Source organism: Tiliqua scincoides, chromosome 3 (assembly GCF_035046505.1).
Source record: "Tiliqua scincoides isolate rTilSci1 chromosome 3, rTilSci1.hap2, whole genome shotgun sequence".
NCBI classification, from domain to species: domain Eukaryota; kingdom Metazoa; phylum Chordata; class Lepidosauria; order Squamata; family Scincidae; genus Tiliqua; species Tiliqua scincoides.
The window spans coordinates 56,499,793-56,516,333 of record NC_089823.1 but is presented as its reverse complement, the minus strand read 5'-3'; positions in this window follow the sequence as shown (position 1 = coordinate 56,516,333).

Here is a 16,541-nt window from a genome sequence, read left to right as displayed (position 1 = left end):
CTTAGACCCTTACATTAGCAAGGGTTCTGTTGTACCATCATAGAGGGTTATATGGGCTGGATTAAAAATTACTAGGGGATGCCAATAGTGCTCCACGCCTTTGATGGCCACATGTCAGAGATTAAATGCCTTTGATGATGGCAGTTCTTTAACAGGGTTACAGACAATACCAAGAGACAATGTATCTACTTTTTGAACCAGTTTCCTAAATGATAGGATACATAGTTCTGATTCTTGACTAGACCATGTGCAGATTACAAGATGCTATTGATGATCTTCATTTTACCAGCTTGCAGTGTGCACTTAGTGGGCATGATGTTCACTACTTACACAGCTGTAACTCATCTGAAGTCAATGCAATGGAAACAATAGTGTCCCTGATAGGCATATTACTTTGGGTAGAACACAGATAATTGTGTTCTGTTTTTAAAGTCTGTATTTACATAGAAGCAAAATGTGTGTATTACGCAGGTCAAATTGCAAACCAAGATTCAAGCTGGTTTCTTCCACAGGAAGGACAATACAGGCTTTCTCCCTCCATATCCATATGGGATCCATCCCCCCCCCACACCCCTGGATATGGAAACCACAGGGGAACCTTATCAGCTGCAGCCCTGTGTGTGCCCATTAAAGTTGTGTAGATCCTTCCTGGTGTGAAAATGTTCTTACTTTTACAGGTCACTATAAGCATACAAGCTTGTAGTGATGTAGAGATAGGTTTCAGGTAACCTGAATGCTTCAAAAAACTCAAACATTAACAGGAAGCAGTTAACAAGCAATGCATGACATAATGTAATTCCCCAGTGCATTCTGGGGGAGAAAAAGATCACAGCAAGCAGAAGTCAATCACTGCAAATGTGTGCAGTGCTTCTAGTGCAGATTTTAAAAAAATTAAAAGAACTATCATGTTTCTGCCACTGCTGCTGACAAACCCCTTGTTTCTGCCAATTTTATTTCCAAAAATTTGGGTAAAAAGCCCATCATTCATCTTGCTTAAACAAATTTTACTGAAATCAATTTAGGGAGAATCAATTTAGGGAGAATTGAGCCTGTTTGGACAATAGTTTTACCATCTGCCTGACACTGTTAAAAGATGGGTGTGCTTATGGCACACACATGTCCTGAATCTTGTCACATCCCTAGTAAATCTTCCTAATAGTATGGGAGGTGGTGCATTTTCGCCTACTTTAGATGTCAGTTTAGCTGTACTTGGGGGAGGGATTTGGATGACTCCATGCAATCAGAAAGATTAGTGGGGGAAGTGACTGTGCACACCCTCATTATGTACATCTTTTAATGAGTGGAGCCAGGAGGCTGGTAAAAGTATTGTCTGAACTGGCCCATTGCTTGGATCAGACCTCAAAAACAGTTTTTATAAAAGGAAAGCATTCACTGATTAAAATATCACTACAACTGTATTAGACAGCAACAGATAAAAGAACCTCCAGTGTTTGTTCTTGGTGTGTTCCTCCTTGCTGTGTTCCTGACCTCTGGCTTGCTTGTCTGCTTTGACTCATGAGAACAGTTCTGATGGATCAGGCCAAAGGCCATCTAGTCCAGCATTCTGTTTCTCACAGTAGTCCCCCAGCTGCCTCCAAGAAGCCAAAAAGTGTGATAAAAAGGCCTACCTCTTTTCCACCATTCTCCCCTGCAACTGGTATTCTGAAGCATACTGCCATGGAACCTGGAAACAGAACATAGCCATTATGAGTGGGAGCCATCAGTAGCCATCCTCCAGGACTGGCCCAATCCTCTTTTAAAGCCATCTAAACTAGTGGCCACCACCACATCTTGGGGGAACAAATCTCACAGATTATGTGCAGGTGCACACCCTCTGCCTAACATCTCCATCTTGGCTTCTGGTTTGATTCCTTGTCTCCCCCATTGTTGCTGCCTGTGGTCTGGTTCTAACAGACAAGGAGGAGAACCTCTCCAGCACATCCTAACACCTGGACAAGTTCAGATTGGAATGTTATAGGCAGGGATGGGCAAGTCAGACATGGCTTGACTGGAGTAAAGTCAAGCCGAGTCTTTCCCTCACGACTTGACTCAAAAATAAGTCATAATGGGCAGACTTTCTGAGTCACCCAGAGTGTTTTCGTGACTCAAAAAGACTCAAGTCTTGAGTCCTTTCCTTTAAAAAGTCAGCTGTGGAAAATAACAGGGCTGCTGCTGGGGAGTGTGTGTGTGTCAGACTTCTTTTTAAACACTCCCCTGCTGTCCCATCCCATCTGTAAACAAGGCAGGAGGGGTGGGACAGACTGTGAGAGAGCAGGGACAGAAGCAGCAAGTGGGAGGAAGGTCATGTGCAGCAGCTGAGAGGTTTACCAGAATGATCCAATCCTTTGCAGCTCTACAACAGCAGTCAGCAGGGGGGGTTGCAGGGGCTTGGGTGCACCTGCCCAAGCCTCCTGTAGCCACCCGGGGGTGCAGGGAGCCCTGCACAACCTTCTGCAGGGCTCCTCATGTCAGGAAAAGGGAAAGCAGAGCAATCTCGCCCCACTCCGAAAAACCAGAAGCGGAGCACAATCACTCCACTTTCCCTTCTGACGGGGCTGCAGGTACTGGGGCTGCACCCTCCAGTCCCCGCAGCAACCGTCCCCGTGTGCGGGAAGGCCGAGCAGATCGCTCCACTCTCCCTTTCCCTGACCTGGGGTGCCCTGCAGGTGCTTGTGCAGGGCTCCCCGCACACAGGGACGGATGCTGCAGGGACGGGTGAGTGCATCCCAGTCCCTACAGCCCCCTGAGCCCTAAGCCTTCCCCCGCCCCTGCTGCCTCCCACCCCTGCCAAGACTTACTGTGGGTTTTCAAACTCCCGGAGAGTTTGAAAACCGCAGCTCTACATAATTGGCTGAGATCTTCTTCATGGCTAAGAGTTCTTGTGTTCTCCCAAACCACCCTGCAATAGGTGGCTGGTGTGTGCTTTTTCACCTGGCAGTTAGCAGCAGCAGAGCAGCTGTCAGCAACAAGAAGATGAATTTCCTTTTCATTTCTGGTATAGTCAGGATGACCAGATCCAATGGAGGACAGAGTGCCTATCCCTTTAACCATTGTATAGAAGAGGGAATTTGGGCAAGTGTAGCTCAGCATGGAAGGGTTTAAAAAGCTGCACCTGCCCAAATTCCCTCTTCTATACAATGGTTAAAGGGATAGGCACTCTGTCCTCCATTGGATTTGGTCACCATGGCTAGTGTCAACAATATCCAAGCACTGTGACAAGAGCTGTAGGTCTTGGAAGATGTGGATAGAAGGAGTCAACCGCACCCACTGATGCACAATATCATTCAATGGCATTCTTTAGTTTAGTTGGCAACCTTCAGTCTCAAAAGACTATGGTATCACGCTCTGGATGGTGGTTCTGGCACAGCGTCTAGTGTGGCTGAAAAGGCCGATTCGGGAGTGACAATCCCTTCCACACTGGGAGCAAATGTAGTCTGTCCCTGGTCTGTCTCCCTGGCTATGGGCCTTCCTTCTTTGCCTCTTAGTCTCAGACTGTTGGCCAAGTGTCTCTTCAAACTGGGAAAGGCCATGCTGCACAGCCTGCCTCCAAGCGGGCCGCTCAGAGGCCAGGGTTTCCCACTTGTTGAGGTCCACTCCTAAGGCCTTCAGATCCCTCTTGCAGATGTCCTTGTATCGCAGCTGTGGTCTACCTGTAGGGCACTTTCCTTGCACAAGTTCTCCATAGAGGAGATCCTTTGGGATCCGGCCATCATCCATTCTCACGACATGACCGAGCCAACGCAGGCGTCTCTGTTTCAGTAGTGCATACATGCTATGGTATTCTATAGTTGTTCTAAAGAAGTCCAGCTTTCTGATTTACTTGGAAGTGAAAGACTACAAAGCATACTTTAAACTTAATTGGGATCAGAGGTTAGCATGCTTTTTCCCAGTTATAATCTGGTTTGATGTATTAATTTGATGCTGTTTGTTCAATAATAAGGCACCAGCTACTGCACTGATTTTTCATGATTTTATGTTTTCTTTCCAGTGTCACTGTGTTTCTATCTGAATTGTTAGTCCCACCCCCAAAGTAAAATAAAACAAATGATTAAAATAAATAATACATGCTCACCAATCATAATGCAAGAGACATATCAAATATTAAAAATTCATTTTGCACATTATTCCATCAGTATTAAGGAAGATTTCATAAAGGGTCCTGTAAAGATTAGAATGACATTTGCACATCACTTTCAATCTTAATAAACTGGATTACAAAATGGCCATCTCCTATTACCTTCGAAAGCAAGGAACTTATTGAAACAGAGTAACACTTTAATTAAAAGTAAAATGGAATATATGTATTCATGAATTTGGTTCAGAAAAAAAAAGACTTGTGCAGATACTTAATTAGAATCAGAGAGCAATGAAGTTTTGTAATGTATATCTGAAAGGAATTTAACGTTGAGGAGCTATTAGACAGACTTCCTAGTTAAATATTAGAATATGGTCATTCAAGGTTAGATTTCACAGTCTAAATTCAAATTCCAATTAATGTTGTAGAGCTGTCAGAAGCCTGAAAAAAAAATGGTATTGTAAGTTAGCTTGGTTGATCTACAGTGCACCAGTTCTAAAACAGTATTGGTGCTCAAGGACATGTGGCACTCTTTTGAAGAAAACTTGATAGGGCTGATTTGGAATACAAAAAAGCAGAGGGCTACCACAGATACTGGAAAGTCCTCCACACAAGACATCACTGTCAATCCAACTAGAAGTTAGATCTGAACCAGCATATCCAAGGGAACAGGTGCCACATTCTAACAGCATGTCACATGAGCACAATGGCACATTTTTCAGATGGCATGTTCATGCTTGCTGAATCCTTGCTTGTGGGAAGTGACATCTGTCTTCATGGATGCATCTAGCCTAGAAAAAGGTGGGACAGCAACAGAGTGAGGCCCAACAGTATCTCCTGCTGCTGTTCAATAGAGGAGCAGCTGTTGCTTTTATATTCTAGGAATAGAGAGATTTAATTGTCATAATGCTTTTTCATCTGTATCTTAACCCTTTAAGGTTAATATTTGCATCTTCAAATCATGATCAAGAAAGGTTTTAGAAATGCATTCTAGAAAGCTTTGGATCTTAGTGTAGGGATAAGAAAGAAGAATTAAGGTATACTTTCTCAGTCCCTCCATTTCTACAGTATGTGATCATACATTTCCCCCTGTGCTACTGCATCAAATCCATGTCTTCTGTCCCCCTAAGCAGCATGTAGGGCAAATCTCACACTCCTTCCAAGGTGATGGAATCTATAATTATCCTCCAAGTGAGGGCAAAGGTTAGATATTTGCGTCTTTCTCTTGTCCTTCCTCCACAATTCATGCCATTCTTCCATCAAGCCTTCTTTCAACCAAGGTCTTAAACTTCTTCAGACTGAGTGCCATGCCTTTCTTTCATGCCCAGTTTGTAGCTGCTTGTGCATTTCAAGGTCTGATGACCTCAGCCCAGTTGTATTGATCTCTCACTCATTATCTACCTGGCAGCTGCTGTTTCTACTTCTGGGTCCAAATTTTAACCAAGATAGTAAAAGACAAAACTAAAATTAGAATTTTGTCTCTAAAGGTCTTTTGCAATCCAAGAGTAGTCTCTGCATTTTCAAATCCCTAACCCTGCGGTTTTCAAACTCTTTGGGAGTTTGAAACCTGCAGTAAGTCTTTGCAGGGGCGGGGGGAGGCAGCAGGGGCAGGGGGAAGGCAGTGACGCCATCCCCAGGATCGCGTTGCTCAGGGGGCTGCAGGGACTGGGATGCACTCACCAGTCCCTGCAGCAGCCGTCCCTGTATGCGGGGAGCCCTGCGTGACTGCCTGCAGGGCGCCCCAGGTCAGGGAAAGGGAGAGTGGACTATCTGCTCTGCCTCTGCAAAAGTGGAAGCGGAGCGCGATTGCCCCACTCTCCCTTTCCCTGACCTGGGGAACCCTGCAGGCGCTCATGCAGGGCTCCCCGCACACAGGGACAGCTGCTGCAGGGACTGGAGGGTGCACCCCAGTCCCTGCAGCCCGGTCAGAAGGGAAAGCGGAGCGATTGTGCTTCGCTTCTGGTTTTGCAGAGAGGGCGCGATTGCTCCGCTTTCACTTTTCCTGACCTGGGGAGCTCTGCCGAAGGTTGCGCAGGGCTCTGAAGGCTGCAGGAGGCTTGGGCAAGTGCACCCAAGTCCCTGCAGTCCCCCTGAACGGTGTGATCCTGCGGATCGAGATGCTGCCTTCCCCCGTCTCCTGGCTGCCCCTGCCCCTGCCCCTTAAGGGGCAGAGGTCAGGACCCACAGGCTAGGGTGTCGCGACGCCCCAGTTTGAATACCACTGCCCTAACCAATAACTGGGATTTGGGTTGTATTGCATCCCTTTAAAAAGTAGTTAAGTTGGCTTATTGTGCAATGCTAGGCATGGTGGGCTGTGGCCATAATGAGTACAATGGAACTTGCTCCCAGAAGTGTATAGGATTGCAGGTTTACTAGCCTTTGTCTCAAAATAGGGTCAAAAAGAGTGGGTGCCACCCTACAAAGGCAGAGGGAATATATGGACCCCATCTGGATGATGAATACACAATTACAGGGTTCCCTTAGCATGGAAGTCGATTGCTAAAGAAGTGGCCAGGGAACCAACTGCCTCAGCTGTTCCAGCTCCTCTGCACCTGTAAGTCTTTGTTCAATTAACCATGACCAATCTGTAAGATACCTAGGGGCCATAGCTCTGTGTTCTGGTCTGATTAAAACAGTTCTGATTAAAACAAATTGAAACAGAATGAAGAGTTTTCAAAAATAAAACTAGTTTTTATTTTTTAAAAAAGTAACTTGAATTCATACATAAACAGGTTTTGAAATCAGAGGCAAATTCTGCAAGCTACCTACAGGCTTTCCCTAGCTACTTAGGCAACAGACTACCAAAGAAAAAGCAACCCCATATTATACCACCAAGGGCTTCCAATTTCAGTGAAGGGGTTTCATTCACCACCAAGGCCTTAGATGTTGCAAATTCTGGAAAACAGAATATGGAATCTTTGACTTACCACTTTGGTGATAGACTCTAGCTACCCTATTCAGAACTCTTGGAAAACTGAGCAATCTCATTGGAAACCCTCTACAAACATATATATGCTTTTCCATCACAACAAATAATTACTGAAAAACTGGGAGATTGCCTCCAACCACCAGAGGGAGAGTAAACTGCTTTGTGAACGTTTTTCCCCCTTGAAATGTGGTGTATAATATTCTTAATTGTAATAGTTTTGCCTTTAGTTTTGCCTCAGATACTTTGTTTTGCCTCAGACACTTTGCCAACAGTCTGAGGCTAAGAGGCAAAGAAGGAAGGCCCATAGCCAGGGAGACAGACCAGGGACAGACTGCACTTGCTCCCGGTGTGGAAGGGATTGTCACTCCCGGATTGGCCTTTTCAGCCACACTAGACGCTGTGCCAGAACCACCTTTCAGAGCGCGATACCATAGTCTTTCGAGACTGAAGGTTGCCAATACTAAATAGTTTTGCCTGTACTTTTATCATACTGTCACACTGGGCCCAATCCTATCCCATATTCCAGTGCCAGTGCAGCTGTGCCAATGAGGCATGCACTGCATCTTGTGGTGGGGCAGCAGTCACAGAGGTCTCCTTCAAGTATGAGAACGTTTGTTCCCTTATCATGGAGCTGCATTGTGGCCGCACCAGTGCTGAAAAGTAGGATAGGATTGGGCCCACTGTCTTATAGGAAAACAATGTTCTATCAGCATATGGCTAACATCATATAGCCAGTGTGAACTTCTATGGCTCTGTGGCCTTTGTATTCTCAGCAGATGTGGGGGAGAAACTTTGCCAATGATAATTGTTGTTATTATTCAAGAGTCATTGAGAGAAAGTGGCAATGATTTCCTATGAGGCTACAGCTAGAATATTTATTGTAAACATAAAGTGGAGCTGACTGACTTTCGGGTCCAGTGTGATAAAACACAGTCCTTGTGGTAGTCAGCCTTTATCTGCTAATTACATTATAACTAAATAAATATGACTATTGTTTACATATTGACAGAAAATAGTGCAAATATGTCAGAGAATGTATTAGCTTAGATTACAAGGGAAAATGAATCCTCCATGTGTACTCTAAGGAGAAGACACATCAGGAAATAACAGTTTGCTAACATTTCAACAGTAATACCATAAATAAGGTGACATCAGAAAGTTTTGCTTTTGTTTCATTGAAAGAGTTTAGATTGCAGATTCAGGGTCCAATCCTATCCAACTTACGCTGGTTGCCATAATGCAACCCCATGGTAAGGGAACACACGTTCCTATACCCTGAGGAGGCCCAAGTGACTGCCCCTCCACCACAGGATGCAGCATACACTCCACTAGCACAACTGCACCAGCACTGGAAAATTGGATAGGATTGGGCCCTCAGACATCTGTGTCACCATTTCTCTCTTTTTGTTGTGTATCAAGCCTGCCCAGTCATGGGGGCCTCCACATGATAAGGGAGTGTTTGTTCCCTCAGAGCTGCATTGCAGATGCATCGGCGCTGGAAAGTTGGTTAGGATTTGGGCCCTTACAGCCCAGTCCTTAAGGATGTGTTGCTGCCACAAGCAGCAGCGCTGAAGCAGCTACAGTTGCATCCTGTAGCCCCACAGCAACCACCACAGGTCTCCTCAGGAAAGCCCCAGGCCCCGCAGTGGTGCTTCTCAAGTCTGCATTGGCTATTTTACCCATATTCTAAGCAACTGTCATCCAGGCTCTTGTGCTCTTGTTTACTACTAGTGTCCTTCCTTATTCCATCAGAATGGTTGGTAAGAGACAACTGTTTCTTTCATGGCTACCATGCTGTCACTTCCTTACACCTTCGTGTTTTAATTAATTTTATCCAGGGACAAAAAAAGGAACAAATATTAGCCATTTAGTTATTTGATTTTTCTCTGTAAACCGCTTTGTGAACTTTTAGTTGAAAAGCGGTATATAAATACTGTTAATAATAAATAATAATAAATATGCTTCTCAAATTTATTTATTATTTATTGATTCAATTTGTACCCCACCTTTCTCCACGGAGGGTACCCAAAGGTGGCTAACAAACAATTAAAATACATAAAAGATAATACATAAAAATATAAAATACAATTAAAACTATAAAATAGACAATAAAACCCAAAGAGCAGCAGCAATAAAAACCATCAGTTAAAAAACATTAATTTCTAAAAAGCAGCCATAATACCCTCTATTGGGTATCAAAGCCTTTCTGGAATAAAAAACAGAGATGGACAGTCCAGTGTGGCTCGACTTGAGTCTCCTCCAATGGCAGGGGCAGGAAAGTGCAGGACTTCCCACCCAGCAGCATGCTAACTCAAGAGATATCAGAGCGCCTTTTGCGACAGGCAAAAGCTTCGCTGCCATCAATCAGTGAGGGAAGGATTGGGCTCAAAATGGATGAATTTTTCTTGTGATTCCTCACTCCTTTCCTCTGTCTTTTGACCTGCTTTTCCTGAACTGCAGATCTGGAGTCCTTGTATCTAAACCTCTGTACCAGTTATCCTGACTATGGCTATAATTCAGACAATCATCTGAAGACTTTTAACTTTATAGTGCTTTATTTTTCTTTCTTGAACAGTGACAGTACCCACATAACATGCCAAACTGTATTTGGAACACAGTTAACTTTCAAAAGCAGCTTGTGACATATAGGGAGGGCCCACCGCTGTTTAAAGAAACAAAGTCATGTTGAGTGAGAACCAACCTAAAAGCACTCCCAGGGTTGTGAGCACTTTCTTTCCTCCACTTGACTTGACAAGCTCATTTGATATCATTCACCTGGTCGCCCTCTTCCACTTACATCCTGGGGCATTACTCGCATGCTGCTCTACACACCTGGAACACATTTTATTCTATCTGCTGATCACACCACTTCCTACCCCTCTTTCAAATCATTTCAGAATCCACTTCTCAGGGAACAGACAAAAGAATTCTGGGGCTAGCTCATATGTTTCAAAAGGAGCATACATTCTGTAGTCAATCATTTTTCTAACGACGGCCACATGAAAGCAATTATACAATGTTTGCATTATGTCAGACCAATATTCCGAACAAATGGGAGAGAGCAAAGACATAAAATAAGAAGGAAATATGTCTCTTTGTCCAAGAAAACAAGAGTCTTAGCTCTGGTGTTGTTTTTGTTTGTTTGCTTTTGGGGGGGGGGGGTCAGTCTGATAAAAGGATATCCTGTCTTGAATGCCAAGGAAAAGGATATCCTATCTTGAATGCCAAGGAATTCAAGGAATCCTATCTTGAATGCCAACAAAAATAGTAAGAATATATAGTTTTTAAGCTGCATAGTATTTCTGAACATTTAAACATGTATGAATAAAGAAATTCATGTACAGCCCAATCCTCCGGACTGTTTACACCACTAGAAACTGGAAGTAGTCCATTTTTTGCCTTTTCGGCCATTCTGAAGCCTGCAGAGGCGATGGGCAGATGTGCACAGCTTCTGTGTGCTTCAGAAAGTCTCCAGAGGTGACTGAACCACAGTTCTGGTCACCTTTGGGGGCTTTAAAGGGGCCAACACAGTGGATTTGGGTATCTGGGGTTTTTGGTATCCATGGGGGGGGTGTCTGAGAACAAATTAATCACGAATACCGAAGCCCCACTTGTATAAGGTTATCAGGAGCATTGGACTTACATTTTCCAGGGTTCCTGATTCTTCAGACTGCCAGAACTATATTTGAGGATCTAGTAGAGTGTCATAGTGAAGGCTCTCATTCAGCATGACAGCCAACACCTGGTATGTTTGGATGGGAAAAAAGGAGTAGAGGAACAGTGGTGTAGCTAAGGGAGGGCAGGAGGGGACTGCCGAGAGGTTGGAGAGTTGTGTAGGGGGTACAATGAAGGCCACCCAAGATGGTGGCTACCACTGTACTATTTCTTGATCGGTGCAAAGAAGCAGCACAGTTTGGACAAAGCAATTGACTATGGGAGAGCCTCCTTCCTTCTCCAAAGAGGAGGGAATGTGTGGTAGACAAAGCCCCCACTGCCACAGCCAATTACTTTGTGCAGACTGTGTGAAGTCTTGATCAGTATGAAGAAGCCCCTCAGGGAGATCACCTCCTATTGCTTCAATGGCTCTTTGATCTCCCTGCCATGCTATTTCAGCTCCTCCAGAAGCCAGAATGGCACTGCATGAAAATTGAAAAGTCCCTCTGCACCCACTGTCGCCTGCTTCAGCTTTTTTTCTTAGTAGATATGGCGGCTGGTTTGCTCCTCTCCATTCTCAGATGAATGGTGGTAGGTGACCCCATTCTGAACCAAGTAGTCCAGCTGCAAAATGGAATATGCTCAGGGACCTATATTTACCTTCCATTCTGCAATCCAATGGCATCATTAACTTTAATCAGCCAACATATATGGCCTTGGTTAAACACTATGTGCAAATATAAATATATTTGTCCTCAGAATCTGCACATAGAAAGCACCTTATAGTCAGACCAATGTTGGTCCATCCCAATCAGTATTGTTCACACAATACTGGTACACCAGGGATTCAGAGAGGGATCATTCACAGCCCAACTTAAGGGTGCCTGGGATTGATTCTGGGACCTCCTGCATTCAAAAGAAAGTACTCGAGCTATGGCCCTTCCCCCTACCATAGGAATTATGTAAACCAGTATGCTTTTTATTTTATTTTATTTTTTGAAGTCTCGCACATTTTATTTTGCCGAGAACTTAATGAACTGTTGTACCTTTTGTCTCGTACTTTTCATAGACACATCTGCATTAAGTTTAATGACTCACTCAGCTGTGCTTCTCGTTGGAATATTTCTTTATGACTTTTCAGAGTACAAACTTCTCATTGCTTGACTGATTAACCCATTATGCTGACGTTTAGTGAGGTTATTATCTAATTCCAGAGGGCTGATGTCTATTGAGTTTTTAACAGATGGAAAACAATAGGATATAGGAAACAAATAAAGATGAACTACAGGATAATCTGCTCTTTACTCCTTGAAGCCGGATGTTCCTACTTCTTAGGACAAATTGGAAGCAGACATTAGTCTTCCCATGGTGCACACTTAATGAAGTGCGCTAGAGATACATGGGTGAAGTAGCACTCCCACTAAGACACTGCAGTTTCTGTTTGCTGAAAAAGTCTTCATTGAAGCAAACAGGATCTTTGTATGTATGTACCATATCTTGCTTGCTAGCTTCTTCTTTGATACAAATATACTGTTATAACAACATCTGTGTACTCCGCACATTGCTACAGATGCAGAGAAATGGCTCTGTCCCAAGGACTTCACCATCTAGAAATATATACTGAAGATTTTCCAACCCCAAAATGCTGTTTCCTTCTTTGATTTTTTTTTCTCCTTCTAGAATATGGGAACCAAGGTAAATATGAGGGAGGATTCTATTAAAGGTAGAGCTGCTACTGGATTTTTTGAAAGTGAAATTTTGAGTCGAGCAGTGAAGTAGTCAGACTGACCAGCGCACAGGGCGGGGTGACGTCACCTCCCATGTCATCATGTTACCCCTCACCTCTGGAATGGCTCTGATTTGGAGCCAAGCAGAAGCACAGGCAGGCAGGAGGGCCCCTCAACACTCCGCTTGCTGCTCCAAACACTCAGGCAAACACAGCAGAGAGCCTAGTGAACAACCAGATCACTTTAATAATAATAATAATAATAATAATAATAATAATAATAATAATAATAATAATACAGGTATTTATATACCACCTTTCTTGGTCGTCAGATTTCTCCTCAGACTTTAATTCAAGGCGGTTTCCATAGGTAGGCTATACTAAATCCCAGTAGGGATTTTTACAATTGAAGAAGGTTCTGTCTTTCAAGAACCACAACATTTCAGATGGATCTTTAATGATCTGGTATCACATTCTGGCCTCCATTTTCCTCCCACACAGGCTGACAGCGGCCAAAGAGCAGGTGGAATAACTCAGCATAACTTGGCTGGGCTTGTCAGCTGCTTCAAGGTCTCGCCGTTCACGGTGCCGGTGGCCTCGAACCGGCGACCTTCGGATGTTATCTTCAGGCAAACCCTCTATGTTATCAGAGGCTCTACCCTCTAGACCAGACCTCCTGCCCATGCTTTGCTATGCTACTTTGCTATGCTACTGAAGCATGCTACGCTCTGCTTGCATGCTGTGTTGCCCTGATAATGAAGTGGTGGATATGAACAGGACCTCCATTAAATCACCACTCACATCAAACCCCAGGTCACAAGGGAATTCATCTGCATGTTGAAGGAGTGTGCATGTCTCACACTGGCCCCTCAGCATGTTATTTCAGCTTTGAGCAGATGAAACAGGCTGTAGGTCTCCTCCTCTTCTTCTTCTCTGGACTCAGACCATTATAATCTTGTTAAACCAGCCCTACTTTCGATCTCAGTTTATAGCTGTCCAAATAGGTTTAAAAGAATTAATAAAACCAATAAAATAGGAATCAACATAAAACAGGAGCCTCCACAGAGAACAATATAAATGACAGGTGCAAAAAGTTGCCAAAAACACAGAACTAGAAGAAAATGACTGACTGAAAAGGAGCTTATCTAGTGCCAAAACAGACATCAGTCTTGGCACCAGAAAGGCACTTTACAGTCAGAGAGCCACCAGTGAAACACTGTATCACATTCGCGTTTGTAAGTCAAGAGACTGAGCAGGTCTTCTAAGGAAGATCTCACACCGGCAGGTTCATATGGGAGAAAGTGGTCCCTAGTATAGCCATCACTGAGGGACAAATGAACATTATAATGAAGATGTGTATCTGCATCAGCTGGATAAGTGGACCTGCCTTGTATGTATGGAGCATATGTCTTCAGTCCTGAAACACCATACCTGGGAATACAAGACTGCAGCTAATCATCCCCATACAGTGCATTGTGCATTCTATTAAGTTCCACTGTTTGCTCTAGAACAGTGTTCCCAACCTTGGAGTTGGGACCCCAATGAAGTTGCGAAGCCTCAGTTGTGGGGTCGTGGCAACTTACTGGAATGAAAAAGGTTGAAGACCACTGAACTAGATCAGCACCATGTAAAGGGGGAGGCATCTGGTGTACCCCTTCAGGTTCCAGGAGATTGTGTCTCAGTCCTGCTCAGGTTCTTAGCAATGATGCTGAAATAGCTTTCACTAGTGCCAGGCTTCATGGTAACGTTTTCTGCTCTCTCTAATAAGACTATTTGGCTATAGTAAACAGGGTGTAATGGGGGCAGGGAGTGGGCGGCAACGGGGATGGGCACATAGTGTCTTAGAAGAGGGACAGGAACAATGGTGGGGTTCCCAGTCTCATGATTGATGGATTGATGTCATGGCACGCAAAAAGGTTGAAGATTCAACCACTGCTCTAGATTCAGACTCAAGAAACCATGAATGCAAACCATTCCATAGTGAACAATCCAAAAATCTTAGCCATGCTGGGGTCATGTTTATGTCACTGTGAATCATGCCCACAATTTGGGCCAGTGCGTTGAACAATTTATGCGCAGTGGCAGAATTCTTAAGATCCATCTGTGAGCTCATCACGGAAGCAATAAAACTTGGAACACTGAGCAAAATGTTGCAAGGCGTATGTTTTCCACTTCTTTGCTCCTTTTTTATTTTGTATTATTAGGATTTATTTTAGTCACTAAGCTATGTATTGTGTGAATTTTTCATTCACTGTTTTGGAGGATTTCATCTATATAATTGTTTACATTTCTTCACAGTTGCCAATTCTATTTTAAATGCAAAAAAGTGATAATTTGCCCGCAAGGAGTCCTCATATGCATTGTTGTCATTTTCTTTTGTTTCTCTGGTAAATAGTTTCAATTATTCTAATATAGCATTAGAGAAGAAGGGATTTCAGAGTTTTTAAATTAACTGGATAAATGAAGATCATGGAGACAAATTTTGTTAACCAGGGTGAACTAAATCTCCACTCATGATTCTCATTTAGCTGGGTTTTTTTTTCATTATTTGAACGTCTAAGCTGGTTTAAAATTAATTTATGGGCAAAAAATGTCAAATCTATTTTGTCTAAATCCCTTCTGTGTCTGATCAGCATTCCAAGGACCAGCAGTAGAGTAGCTGATTCAGCTCAATGTCATGTGCCACTTTATTTCATGTTGTTTTTTATAATCATGTCAAAGACAGAGAAATGGTAAAGTACATACCATAGATTTGCACTGATACTGTAGAAAGTTATATTTCAAGTTAAAAATACATTCCTAAATGAGACAGTGTTAAGAGAAATAACACTTTTTTCAGTTTATACTCATGTCTTCAGAATAGATGCCTAAACTCTAAATGAGGCAGTGGAACAGAAGCCACAGACCAGTGATTTTCAACCACTTTGCCATGGCACATTGGTATGTCATGAATGTTCCGCATGTGTTTCACAGGAGTTTGGGGGAAGGTCATATATTTTTAGGGCCATTGGGGGATGTGTGCTTTGTCAATTGACAAAAAACTGATGGTGTGCCATGACAATTTTAGTGCCTTCTCCATGTGCAGTGAGATGAAAAAGGTTGAAAATTGTTGCTGCAGACAGTGGTCAAGAAGACCCCATCTGCTTCTTCCTGCTTCCTGGATTGAAAAAGGAAGAAGGGAACTGAGAGGAACATGCTGTAGCCTACCTTTCATCAGCAGCACCCCTTCTGAATCAAACAGGAAGTGTGCTTGTGAAACTTTTATCCCCATTTTACCCGTTTGGTGCCTCCTTTCAGAAATGTTTTGCAGTGCTTTGCAAAAGGATTTGAAATTGTTTGCAGAGGCTGTTTTCAGAAGGACAGGGAAACATGTTTTGATTTCTCTGGCCAGATCTAGCAGGCCTTTTATCATATTCTTCTATTCTCTCTCACCCCTCCCAACTTTCCCTCTCCGACAAATGCTGTACCTGTGGCCTTGCAGGGGTGAGCATGACTGACTTTAGCTGGGACAAAATGCAACTCTATGGCAAGAGTAACAGGAAGTCCTTTTTCGCAAAACAAATCCCAGTCTGGTCTGTGATGCCAATACACTGTCATGTTCACTACTTGTTCCCTGATTGGTTGGGATCAAGCACTAAAAAGTCCTTTCAAATTAAAAAAAAAAGAGAGAAAGGTGGTTCTGAAGTAGTAGAAGCTTGAAGAAGCAATGGCTGGGAACAAGCTCAACAAATGCGTGACTGAGCATGAACTTATTTGTTTGCTTGCTTGCTTGCTTGTTCGAGTGTTTTAATGAGCATTTAGCATTTTCTTGGACAACTGTAGCAGTGGGGGGGGGGGAAACCAAGTTTCATGAAAATTCAACACAACCTTACAGGTATAGCAATCAGTGTTGTCTTTAGTTACCTGCCTGTGTTGACTGTGGAAATTAGTTGAGCAATGTCGATATAAATATTCAGTCTCCTTCAACTGTGAGATGAGCCCAAGGAAACGCATACGGTGAGGAAACACTTCGATTTTTGAATTGTTTTGACGTTGTTGCTTTTGAAACTTCTTGCATTCCAGTATATTTTAATTGTACTCTGAAACCTTTTGTCCAGAAACTACACTCACTGTAGAAAACTTCATAAGCTTGTGATCGCTCAACTTTTTAAAACAAT